An 11,854-nucleotide genomic window follows, 5' to 3' on the forward strand; every position below is an offset into this window, starting at 1 on the left:
CTGTTCCACTTGAGTTCTTTCTTACCTTTCAGGATTGCCTGTTGTGCTCTTGGAATTATCGTAACAGAATACCCACACCCAGGAAGAATAGAAACAATTGTCCATATGTAGATGATTTGTCTAACTGTCCCGGGGAGGTGGTAATGTTTCTCCTTACAGAAAGTAGCACAGGGTATAGGAAGTCTTTTCGGCTATACAATGCTCCTAAAATCACATTAATAAAAGAGTAGAAAAAATCGCCTTCCGCACTCTTTCCAAGGGTTCCCAGGTCCAAAACAAGGAAACTGTCAGGTCTCATCAATATTTAACAAAATGCTTTTATTCCCATAATAGTTCAAACATGAACATATAGTAAAATTGCAACGCGTTTCTGCGCTCTTATAAACGCCTTTTTCATGCATGACACACATATGCACATCTCTTTCTTATATAGCATTGCCTACCTTCCGAGAAATTGAGGTCCGGAGTTCATGGCGTGGGACGCCGGTCAATCCCGCGCTGACGTAATCCTTCTGTGATGGGAGACTCGATATACAGGATGAATGAATGCGCATGGGCACGAAAATCGTGCGACTACGTTAAGAATTACGTAATGTTCATATGGATGCGCGTATATCCGTATATGGCGTAGTTACGTTAATAATTTACGTAGTGTTCGCACATGAAATTCGGATCTCAATTGCCGGGATAGCGCTGAGGCTTCACTTTGAGCGGCAAATCATGATAGTCATAGTAATTGATGTTTACCATAAAAAGGGAAAACATAAAGATTTCTTATTATATAAGTATTAGTCATAGGAAGAATAATTTTTATCTATAATAAACTTAACTGTCTAGATTAAAATCGATATAAACTATATGTTAAATGAATATCACATAGAAACCAATGTTTTTAAATCCTATTACCTTTCACTGAGAGAAACTCCTAACAGAATTTATAAAAAAATAACTTTTATTATAAATGTCTAAAACGTGGAACCCACTCTACTAAGCGACAAACGTAACAATATATATAGTACTAGGAAAACCTATGTTCCGGATGTAAATGACAGAGATTTTCACTAACTCAAGCCACAACAGATAACACAGGTCAAGTATAAGCCACTGAGGGTCTTTCTTGTTTTCTTAATATTTAGAAAGTTTTTTATGAGCCATTATAACATCTTGAAACATGATAGGTGATTATTAGAGATGAGCGAATATACTTGTTTCGAGTAATTACTCAATCGAGCACCGCGATTTTCGAGTACTTCCGTACTCAGGTGAAAAGATTCGGGGGGGGGGGGGGCGGGGGGGGGGGGAGGCGTGGCGGAGCCCTCTCTCTCTCCCTCTCCCCCCCACTCCCTGCTGCAACCCCCCACTCACCCATGGCACCCCCCGAATCTTTTCACCCGACTACGGAAGTACTCGAAAATCGCGGCTCTCGGGTGAAAAAGGGGCGTGTCCGAGTAGGTTCGCTCATCTCTAGTGATTATTCATGTATCAAAGTAAACTTTATCCAATATCACAATAATTCTTATAGAGACCTTGATTCCACCATGGTGGTCTATCTTATCAATTGTTAGACAGAGTCACAATCAATTCCCCAGAATGGAAGAATTGTGGCCTTGAGAAAAAAAAATGTAAAAAGAGAATGAAATATATAGTTCCTATTCCTTCAGCACATATACTGACGCTGGAGGAAAAAAGAACAATAGTCTGTCTGGAAGTAAAAATATTGCTCAATCAACAACAAATATTAATGTAGCCGTGCACATTTTGCAATGCACAGATACCAGTTCTTAGAAAACGGATCAAGTTGTTGTAATAAATCTCCTAAGATCTCCAGACATCAATTTCTTACCGTCTGGTTATAAATCTCCTAAGATCGATGCGTTTCCTCAACTACTTATGGTCTGTAGTGGATTCATCAGGATCTTTGAGCTGATATTGAGAACATAGAGCTTGAGTACCCTACTGATTCCGATGTGTTTAAGTAAGGAACAGTGTTTTGGTGACAGATATTTGAATTTGGCAAACTGCGGATGTATCGTAGTGATCACTGTATGCAGATCTTATTATAAGTGCATAGATTTAGCCAAATCACCATATGCTGGCACAAGCATTCAAATGCTACAAATTTATATGTGATGAAATGCCCTATTCATGGGTAAGTAGCGAAAGCCGCTATTCCCACTACTGCCTCATTACATATAGTGATTCAGAAATTGTCAGTGTTTAAATAGGGCCAGCTCCACCTCTCCACGCAGGGGGTTCGTACTCAGCATCGCCAATCAGTGGCTAGTAGGCGGACGTTTGATTAACAGGCTGGAGAGTGACGTAATCTCTCACTCTCTTCTGGGGGAGCGCGTCAGCGGCTTATTATCGCGAGATTTGGTCCGAGATCTCGTGGGTACTGCGCATGTGTCTCACAGCTACAAAAAAGCGCAGGACTCACACCGGGTATCCGTCATACGATCATAAAAGGACAGGCCTTACAACCCGAACATCTGAATGATCCAGCAATTGGGTAACGACCTAATCAATTGCTCGCGTTCGGTGGTGGGACAAAATGGCTAAGGACCAGGCGGTCTTTTAAGCTTCTTCCCTTCCAGTATGTTATTGATGGTTTTTCCAGCAGTCAGTCCACCAGGTCGGTATCCCTCCTCAGAATACTCCAGTATTTGTTGAGAACCCCTCTTATTCGGGTTGATTTTTCATCATAGGTGGCAATTAGTCTTATTTTGCCCTCCTCATGTTCTCAATTTTTTCTGATCAGGAGATCGTTTCTAGATCTGCTAGATGCAGAGGTCTGGGCCTCATCGATGATCTCGCTTGGGTACCCCCTTCGTGCAAAACAATCTACCATATCCGCAGCTTTGGTTTCAAAGTCAAATGGTTCTGAGCAGTTTCTCCTTGCCCTTAGGAACTGCCCTTTTGGTATACATCTTTTAAGGGCCCATGGATGATGACTTTGAAAATGTAACAGGCTGTTGGTGGCAGTCAGTTTTCTATAAATCGTTGTCTCTATGATACCGGATGTTATCTTAGCTATTCGGAGGTCCAGAAACGTGATGGAATGAGGGTTAATTTCAGACGTGAAGCTGAGCCCGAGATCATGTGGATGAACATGTTCAATTGGTGTAATTTTTAGATCCTTTGGATTTTTTTGATGTTTGAGTAAGAAATGACGTGAAACACTGTGCTTTGTGTATCCTGTGGTGATATTGAACCTATGCTGATTGAGTCTCGAACTTTAGGGCGCCCACCCACTGGCGATTTTTTTTTCTTTGCGTTTTGCGTTTTTCCTGCAGAGCCATTAGAATTGAATGTACTCCTGTCCACTGGCATTTTGCGCTGCGTTGCGTTGCGTTTTTTAACATAGGAACTGTCAGTTGCATATGTGTCCTTATTTTTCTCCTAATGCACCCATGAAAGTCAATGGAAATTAATGGAAAAGCCGCGAAAACGCAGCAAAAAACGCCGCGAAAAACGCGCGAAAAGCGCGGGAAAAACGCCGCGAAAACGCTGCGTTTTTCACGCACGAAAATCGCAAACGCCAGTGGGTGGGCGCCCTATAGGGGTTGTCCCGCGGCAGCAAGTGGGTCTATACACTTCTGTATGGCCATATTAATGCACTTTGTAATGTACATTGTGCATTAATTATGAGCCATACAGAAGTTATCAAAAGTTTTATACTTACCTGCTCCGTTGCTGGCGTCCTCGTCTCCATGGTGCTGACTAATTTTCGGCCTCCGATGGCCAAATTAGCCGCGCTTGCGCAGTCCGGGTCTTCTGCTGTCTTCAATGGGGCCGCTCGTGCAGAATGCCGGCTCCGTGTAGCTCCGCCCCGTCACGTGCCGATTCCAGCCAATCAGGAGGCTGGAATCGGCAATGGACCGCACAGAAGAGCTGCGGTCCACGGAGGGAGCAGACCCCGGCGGCCATCTTCAGCAGGTGAGTATGAAGACGCCGGACCGCCGGGATTCAGGTAAGCACTCTCTGGTTTGTTTTTTTAACCCCTGCATCGGGGTTGTCTTGCGCCGAACGGGGGGGGGGGAGGTTAAAAAAAAAAAAAACCCGTTTTGGCACGGGACAACCCCTTTAAAGGAGTTGTCCCGCGATAGCAAGTGGGGTTTAGCAATTCTGTATGGCCATATTAATGCACTTTGTAATATACATCGTGCATTAAATATGAGCCATACAGAAGTTATTCACTTACCTGCTCCGTTGCTGGCGTCCCCGTCGCCATGGTGCCGTCTAATTTCAGCGTCTAATCGCCCGATTAGACGCGCTTGCGCAGATGGGTCTTTTCCCTTCGGCTCGGTCCGGCAGCAGCGGCGTTCTGGCTCCGTCCCCTTGTACGCGTCATTGCGTAGCTCCGCCCCCTGCACACGTGCCGATTCCAGCCTCCTGATTGGCTGGAATCGGCACATGTGACGGGGGCGGAGCTACGTGATGATGCGTACAAGGGGGCGGAGCCAGAACGCTGCTGCTGCCGGACCGAGCCGAAGGGAAAAGACCCATCTGCGCAAGCGCGTCTAATCGGGCGATTAGACGCTGAAATTAGACGGCACCATAGCAACGGGGACGCCAGCAACGGAGCAGGTAGGTGAATAACTTCTGTATGGCTCATATTTAATGCACGATGTATATTACAAAGTGCATTAATATGGCCATACAGAAGTGTATAACCCCACTTGCTGCCGCGGGACAACCCCTTTAAGGTGTTGATAGTGCGTCCGATGTATTTCAGCCCACACGGGCTTTCTATTAGATAGATGACAAAACGAGTGCAACAGTTCAAAAATTGATGTAATTTTATATTTTTCTGTTCTCTTTGACAAAACATTTCTTTCCTTGTGTGATATTATCACAGCATTTACATTGTTTTCTTCCACACTTCTAAACACCTACAGTGGTTGGTTTGCTGTGAATTTTATCTTTAAACTTTTTTAAGGGATTTGAAGGGGCTAGTATATTTTGTAGAGTTTTGTTTCTACAATATATCACTTTTGGTTTATTTTGAATCTCTTTGTATAATATTGGGGCTCTCATGAGGATTTCCCAATTTTTCTTTAGGATTTTCTCTATCAAAGTTGATTGTGAATTGTATTTTGTAATAAGTAGAATATTTTTCTGAATGTCTATTTTGTTTTCTTTTTTATGAATCGTTGTATCTGTACCATTGAGTTCTATATTCGCTTTATTGTATGCGGTTTCTATTAGATTCGAGGGGTAACCTTTCTTTTTAAACTGTTCTTTTAAAATTTGTGATTGGGAAGTGTACATTTCAACTGAAGAGCAGTTCCTGCGTATTCTTTTAAACTGTCCGAAGGGTATATTTATCTTCCCTTCTTTTTTGTGGCAGCTAAAAAAATATAAAAAGCTGTTACAATCAGTTGGTTTAAAATATGTACGAGTTTGAATATCACCTTCGTGAGCTGTTATGACCAAGTCCAAAAAGACTACTTCTGTTTTATTAATATTGTGCTCAAATTTTAAATTAAAATTATTCTCATTAATACCTAAAATAAACGTATTTAAATCTTCCAATGTACCCTCCCAAATCAATAAAATGTCATCAATAACACGCCGGTAAAAGGAAATTCTGTCATCATTAAAAATGTATTTTTCAAAGAATCCCATGAATAAATTAGCGTAACTGGGGGCGAATTTCGTCCCCATCGCTGTACCGCTTGTCTGCATATAAAACGCCTTGTTATGCGTAAAATAATTATTTTTCAAAATAAAACTAAGCTTCTATTAAAATTTTTTTTTGTTTTGGTGGCATAAGAGGATCGTTTTCCAAAAAATATGAGATTGCTCTTAGGCCTAGATCATGTCGAATGTTAGAATACAAGGAACATACATCTAGTGTGACCCATATTGATGTATCTTTCCATACAATATTTTTAAAAAGAGATAAAACATGTCCTGTATCCTTTATATATGATGGTAAGTGAATAACATATCTTTGAAGGTGCTTATCGATGTATTCCGAGAGGGGGCTTGTTATGGAATCAATCCCAGAGATGATCGGTCGCCCTGGTGGTTCTAGGGTATTTTTATACACCTTCAACAGAAAGTAGAAATAGGGGATTTCTGGGAAACACGTTGACATTTTACTATATGTTCATGTTTGAACTATTTTCGGAATATAGGGACTGAAGAGCTTCAAGTTAGGGAGGCAGTATTACATGTATGTACTGTATATTATGTACAGGGAGTCCAGGGGAGTAATATGTCTATGTTTGGAAAGCACCACAGGAAAGAACAAGGGTTAATGGAGTCCTAAAATCCATGCAATGCTCTCTAGGAAAAAGATATATTTAAATGAGAGATGGAATAATCCTCCACAGTGTCACGTATTGGAAGGTAGCTGCCTTATGAGTCAATAGCTGAACTTTTAACAAGCCTTGCTACATGATTTGTAAACCAAACCAGAATGCCCTTGTACATGTAACAGCCGATGCATTTTTCCGCTGTGTGGAGGTTGTTTGCCTGTGATAATTGTGCCTGAATTTATGCATTTGATTATGTGATTTTAGGAGGGGGAGGATGCAGGATGCAGAGATTTTCTGTGTAACCCTGGACCGGAATTTGAGAAGAGGGTGGTATGCAGCTAAGGTGTAGTGTCTGCAGTGAGGACACTTGACTTGAAGCTCTTCAGTCCCTATTTCAGATCTTTAACATCAGTACCCAACTATTATACATCACTCATATTACCTCTCTCAGAGAAACCTTCTGAATCTCGCCATGATCCAAATTACAGGGGAAACTTCAACTACCGCAACCCCTGCTATAGAATATATGATTGTGTAGCAAGGCTGACTCCAGCTTTAAATTTCTTTATATGATCAAAATTGTATGTGTATCTTTAAGAAAGCTCCAAACAGATATTTTATATTAAGTGGTTTGCTATAAAACAAGATATGGGTGCAGTCTAGCTTATCTGCTTCGGACATCTATCTAGATGACACAACCAAAAGATACACCCTTGATAAGAAATGATTGACTTCATAGTATGCGCTCGAATAGCAACAATAAGATGACAAAGCAGAACTAATGCACGCTTGTTTGAACTTTATTGGCTAGGCAGATAGGTACACAGATTGATTTAGAATCATAAAGTTTTGCTGCATGATGAAATAAAGGAAAGATCATTCTGATTATACCAAACTGAGTGTGACGTGTCATAATTTCCAGAGCAGCTGCTATATTTTTATAACAAATTTGACACAAACAAGGTATAGCTGTTTCACAGACATAATGTGACTGCAGCTAATCCCTCTCCTCCCCGTCTGAGCAGATGTGGCTTTAACCAATGATGCACTTTATATCTGATAGGTGCCCTTATTTAAAGTGTTCACTGTCTACAAGATGTCCCTTCAAAAGAGCTGACCATAGTAAAAAATAAACACCATTAGTTGTGACAACTGCTGATACTGGAAGTCAAGTGGCAATCAGAAACTGCAACGTCATGTTCCCGAACTCCTGGCATCATAGTGCTCAGGATGTGAGCACTGATGGCTGATTAGCTGCAGTGGACAACTGACTTCTGACCGTATTAATTGTGACAGCTGCCACCATCAGAAGTGAATTGACCACTGCAGCCATTCAGAGGCTGCAGCATCATGTTAACAAGGTCCTGTCATTATGGAGCTCAGGATGTGAGCGCCAATGTGAGGAAAATGAGCAGTGATACTGCAGCCTCTGATTGGCTGCAGTGGACACCTGGCTTCTGGTAACGGTACCTGTCACAACAAACACCGGGACCACAGCGGGACTGCAGCACTGTTTCCTGGCAGTGGTGGAGGAGTAAGTACAGTTCTGTGTATTATTTTACTACAGGCAGCCTTATCAAAAAAAAGGGTTTTCAGTACCTGGACAGCTGTAATGGCTGCATTTGTGCATCGATACTCACCAAACAGCAGCTGGAGAGTTTAAATTTAAAGCTTCTTGGCCAAGTGAATGTATTAGAACACTCGGGTAGTAGGAGCCATCACTTCAGCTCTCAGAGGCCTACAAGGCTCTTGTCAGTTTATTAACAGGTTACATGCCAAAAATGTTGTGCCTTTCAATTTGAAATTTTGCTTCCAATACCAAACCTGACCAAATGGTGTGCTAGTGATCACAGCCATTCAATCACCAACATAGCTCTTAACACTCTTGCATTAGGGCAACACAAACATTGTACATTGTCTATTTTTCATGGTCTTTATTTTTGAAAAAATGGAATAATAAAAAGAATAAATGAAAAATTTATTTTTGAGCTTTTTCCTCCAGACATTACATACGATTAGAATTGTCATAGTTGTTGTCAGTAGAATCTAATATCAGATGGCTGTGTTGCTGAATGGTTTATAAGACATCTGACAATTCAGATTGAGGGTCCTTACACTGACAGCTACCATGAACCTGTGATCACTGGTGTACCACTAGGAGGTTGCAGAGGTTGCAATTGCAATCTTGCCCCTTAACAAATGGGGGCCCACAAGCCCCTGCCATATACTGTGGCACCACTGCAGGCAATGGGCCGGCTATGGGGGGTGCTCAGGGAGGGGAGGGACCTTTACTCAGGGAACAGGCAGCCATTTCCACTCTGCAGACTCCCTGGCACACATTCCTCCCTTTCACTGAGAAGCTGCAGTTGTGATTCATCTGAACTGCAGTATATCATTTCTCTGCTGGCCGAGTGACTGTTCCAGCCGGCAGTGGCTGATAACGAAAGGGGGAGCGGCAATCATGTGGTGTAACAAGGTATGTGCTGTATGTAATCAAATATGTATAGCTGGAATAACTTATACCAGCTGGACATAAATAATTATATAGAGGACAAATCTAGAATATACCCGCATGCTCCATATCACTATAGTGTAAATGTTTTCAATAAGAGAAACCAAGTAATCTTGTAGATATGTTACCTTTTAATGGCTAACAAAAATACATGATGTTACAACAAGCTTTTGGGTTCTATCGACCCTTCGTCAGGCTAATGAATGAAACTAGTTTGGATGGCACACAAATATAATATACAGGTGCAGAGCAAAGGAGGGACACCCCTCTTGATCTAAATAAATGTTCACACAGAAATTTGTGACTTAAAATTACACAAGATACTCAGAGCAAAGAGATAAATACTAAATCAGTCCACTGAGCTGAGGAATGTGACAGTTTTATGATGTCTCTTTTCCCTAATGCACATAGATGCGAAAAGGCTGCACATAGAAGAAGCACATAGATGGGAAAAGGCTGCACATAGAAGAAGCTGGAAATACTACCTCTGCAGCACCACCTATTGGATGGCAAGATTTTTACAATCAAATGCTGAATTATTATGAGAAAAACAAAAAGGGGACACCTATCTTGACCTCCGTCTGACCTTTCATGTTCCCCACTTATGCAAGAATCACAGGCTGTGGTGCATTCCATTCTTGAGGGTATCAAACATAAACTTATACTCCAAAATTCTTCTGTAACAGTGTGATTTGAAGTTGCTTTTCAATATGATAACTCTTATCTGCTCTATGCTATGTCCGAGAACACAAAAAATTTTTGCCACAGGTAATCCCATCTTTTCCTCTCCAATTGACTGGCGATGAGATCTCATCTTGGCTCTTAGTTTCTGTCCTGTTTCCCCAATATAAAGCCCCTCCAACAGGACATTTACTGCACCAGATCAGGTACACAATAGAGATGAGCGAGCACCAAAATGCTCGGGTGCTCGTTACTCGAGTCAAACTTTTCGTAATGCTCGAGAGCTCGTTTCGAGTAACGAACCCCAGTGAAGTCAATGGGAGACTCGAACATTTTTCAGGGTGACCCATGCTCCGCCTAGTGGGGGCTGTGTAAATCACCTGAAAACATCAGAAAGTCCCGAAAACAACACAGAAACAGATAGGGAACACAGGGTGCATCTGAGGCTCCCAGGTCACACTATTAAGCCAAATTGTGGGCAAGAGCCTGGTGGTCACCCCCCCCAACAATTTACTTGGGACAGACCATAAGCAGCAAGGCACACGCTGGCACATCTTAGCTAAGCACCACACTAGCTGTAACGAAGGCCAATCACCGCCTGCAGGTGACACCGCTGCCCCTTCTCCTGGGTTACATGCTGGCAATGCTGTCCAACCCCCCGCACGAGCCTGTGTCCACAGCGCACAAAATTTTTTTCCTGCGCAGTGTTCAGCTGCCCTCATGTCACACACCCGCATGATAGCCACAGCACCCTCATGTCTATTTATAAGTGCATCTTGGATGAAAAGGAACTAGAGACACACACTGCAGAGGGTTGGCAGGGCCTGGAAGTGACCCTCTTTGAAAGTGTGTGATATGCTGATGAGAATTGATGATAAATTAAGTTACAATCATAATTCTATCCCGTGCCACCTCCATCACAAAATTGTCAGGAGCCGCAAACGTGGGCCTAAAGGGGACTCAGAAGCCAGAACTTCTACACATCTCCACAATGCAGCAGCACATACTAACACCAAAGATTGGTTTGAAGCAGGAGTTGTCGCAAAAGTAGCCACCACTGGCACAGTTGCTTCCCCCCGAGGACTTCAACCTCTGCCCACACCTTCAACAATTGTGGGCATAAAGGGGACTTGGATGCTAGTACTGCTGTGAACGTCTCATTAATTCAGTTACGCTTCTTTGGATTGGTCTAAATCAGTGTTTCAGATAACTGTGGTAACACGAGAGCAAATACATATCGACCAGCGCTGATCCCAAGCTCCCCAGCAGGAGGGGGAGGTGGCATAATAAGCCAGAGAAACCGTGACCGAGATAGGACCCGCAATCCTCTGTGTGGGAAGCACGTGAGCGGGCCCGGGGTCAGGCTCGTTCTCAGCCTCCACCTTGTGTGACCCAATGTGCCATGAGTTACATAGCTATGGGAAACCAATGTGTACCCACACAATTCATTCTGCGTATGTGTTAGATAGCTTAACAACGCAATGGGAAAGCCTTCTGCACCCTACCCAAGTCATTCAGTGTATTTGTGCCAGACAGCTAGACAGTGCTATGGGAAAGCTTTCTGCACCCACAGCATAAGCAAGCCTATGAAACCCAAGGACAGTATAAAACATGAAGAAATTACAGTGCCCAAACATGCCAGAGTTTCACCAAGCCCAGGACCCCGGGTTCTGCCCACACTTCTGCCCAATTTATACTGTGTATGTGTCAGATAGCTGAATACCGCAATGGGAAACCTTTGTGCATCCACAGAATAGGAGAACCCCTGTAACATTTCTGTAGTGAGTGCATAAGCGAACCCCTGAAACATTTCTGTAGCGAGTGTATAGTCAAACCCCTCAAGCATTTCTGTAGCAAGAGTATAGACGAACCCCTCAAACATTTCTGTAGCAAGCATATTGGCGAACCCCTCAAACATTTCTGTAGCAAGTCTATAGGCGAAACCCTGAAACCTTGCTGTAACAAGTGTAAAGGGGAACCCCTCAAACCTTTCTGTAGCAAGCGTGTAGGCGGACCCCTCAAACCTATCTGTAGCAAGCGTATAGGCGAAACCCTGAAACCTTGCTGTAGCAAGTGTAAGGGCGAACTCTTGAAACATTTCTGTAGCATGAGTATAGGCAGACCCCTCAAACCTTTCTATAGCAAGCTTTGTTTACCAAGAGTATAGGCGAAGGCCTGAAAAATTGGTGTACCAAGAGTACAAGTGTACCCCTGAAAAATTGGTTTACCCCAAAGGCAGGTGAAACCCATAAACATTTTTTAAAGATAGAGGTCGTTGTTGCTTAAATTGTAACAGAGCCTGGAGGCAGCCCTCCAAAAAAATTGGTTTTAACAGAGCATTTTGGCCCGCAGAAAAATTGGCAGTTCTGCATGATGACATGCTATTTTAGGAGGA

The sequence above is a fragment of the Eleutherodactylus coqui genome, chromosome 11 (assembly GCF_035609145.1).
Source record: "Eleutherodactylus coqui strain aEleCoq1 chromosome 11, aEleCoq1.hap1, whole genome shotgun sequence".
NCBI classification, from domain to species: Eukaryota; Metazoa; Chordata; class Amphibia; order Anura; family Eleutherodactylidae; genus Eleutherodactylus; species Eleutherodactylus coqui.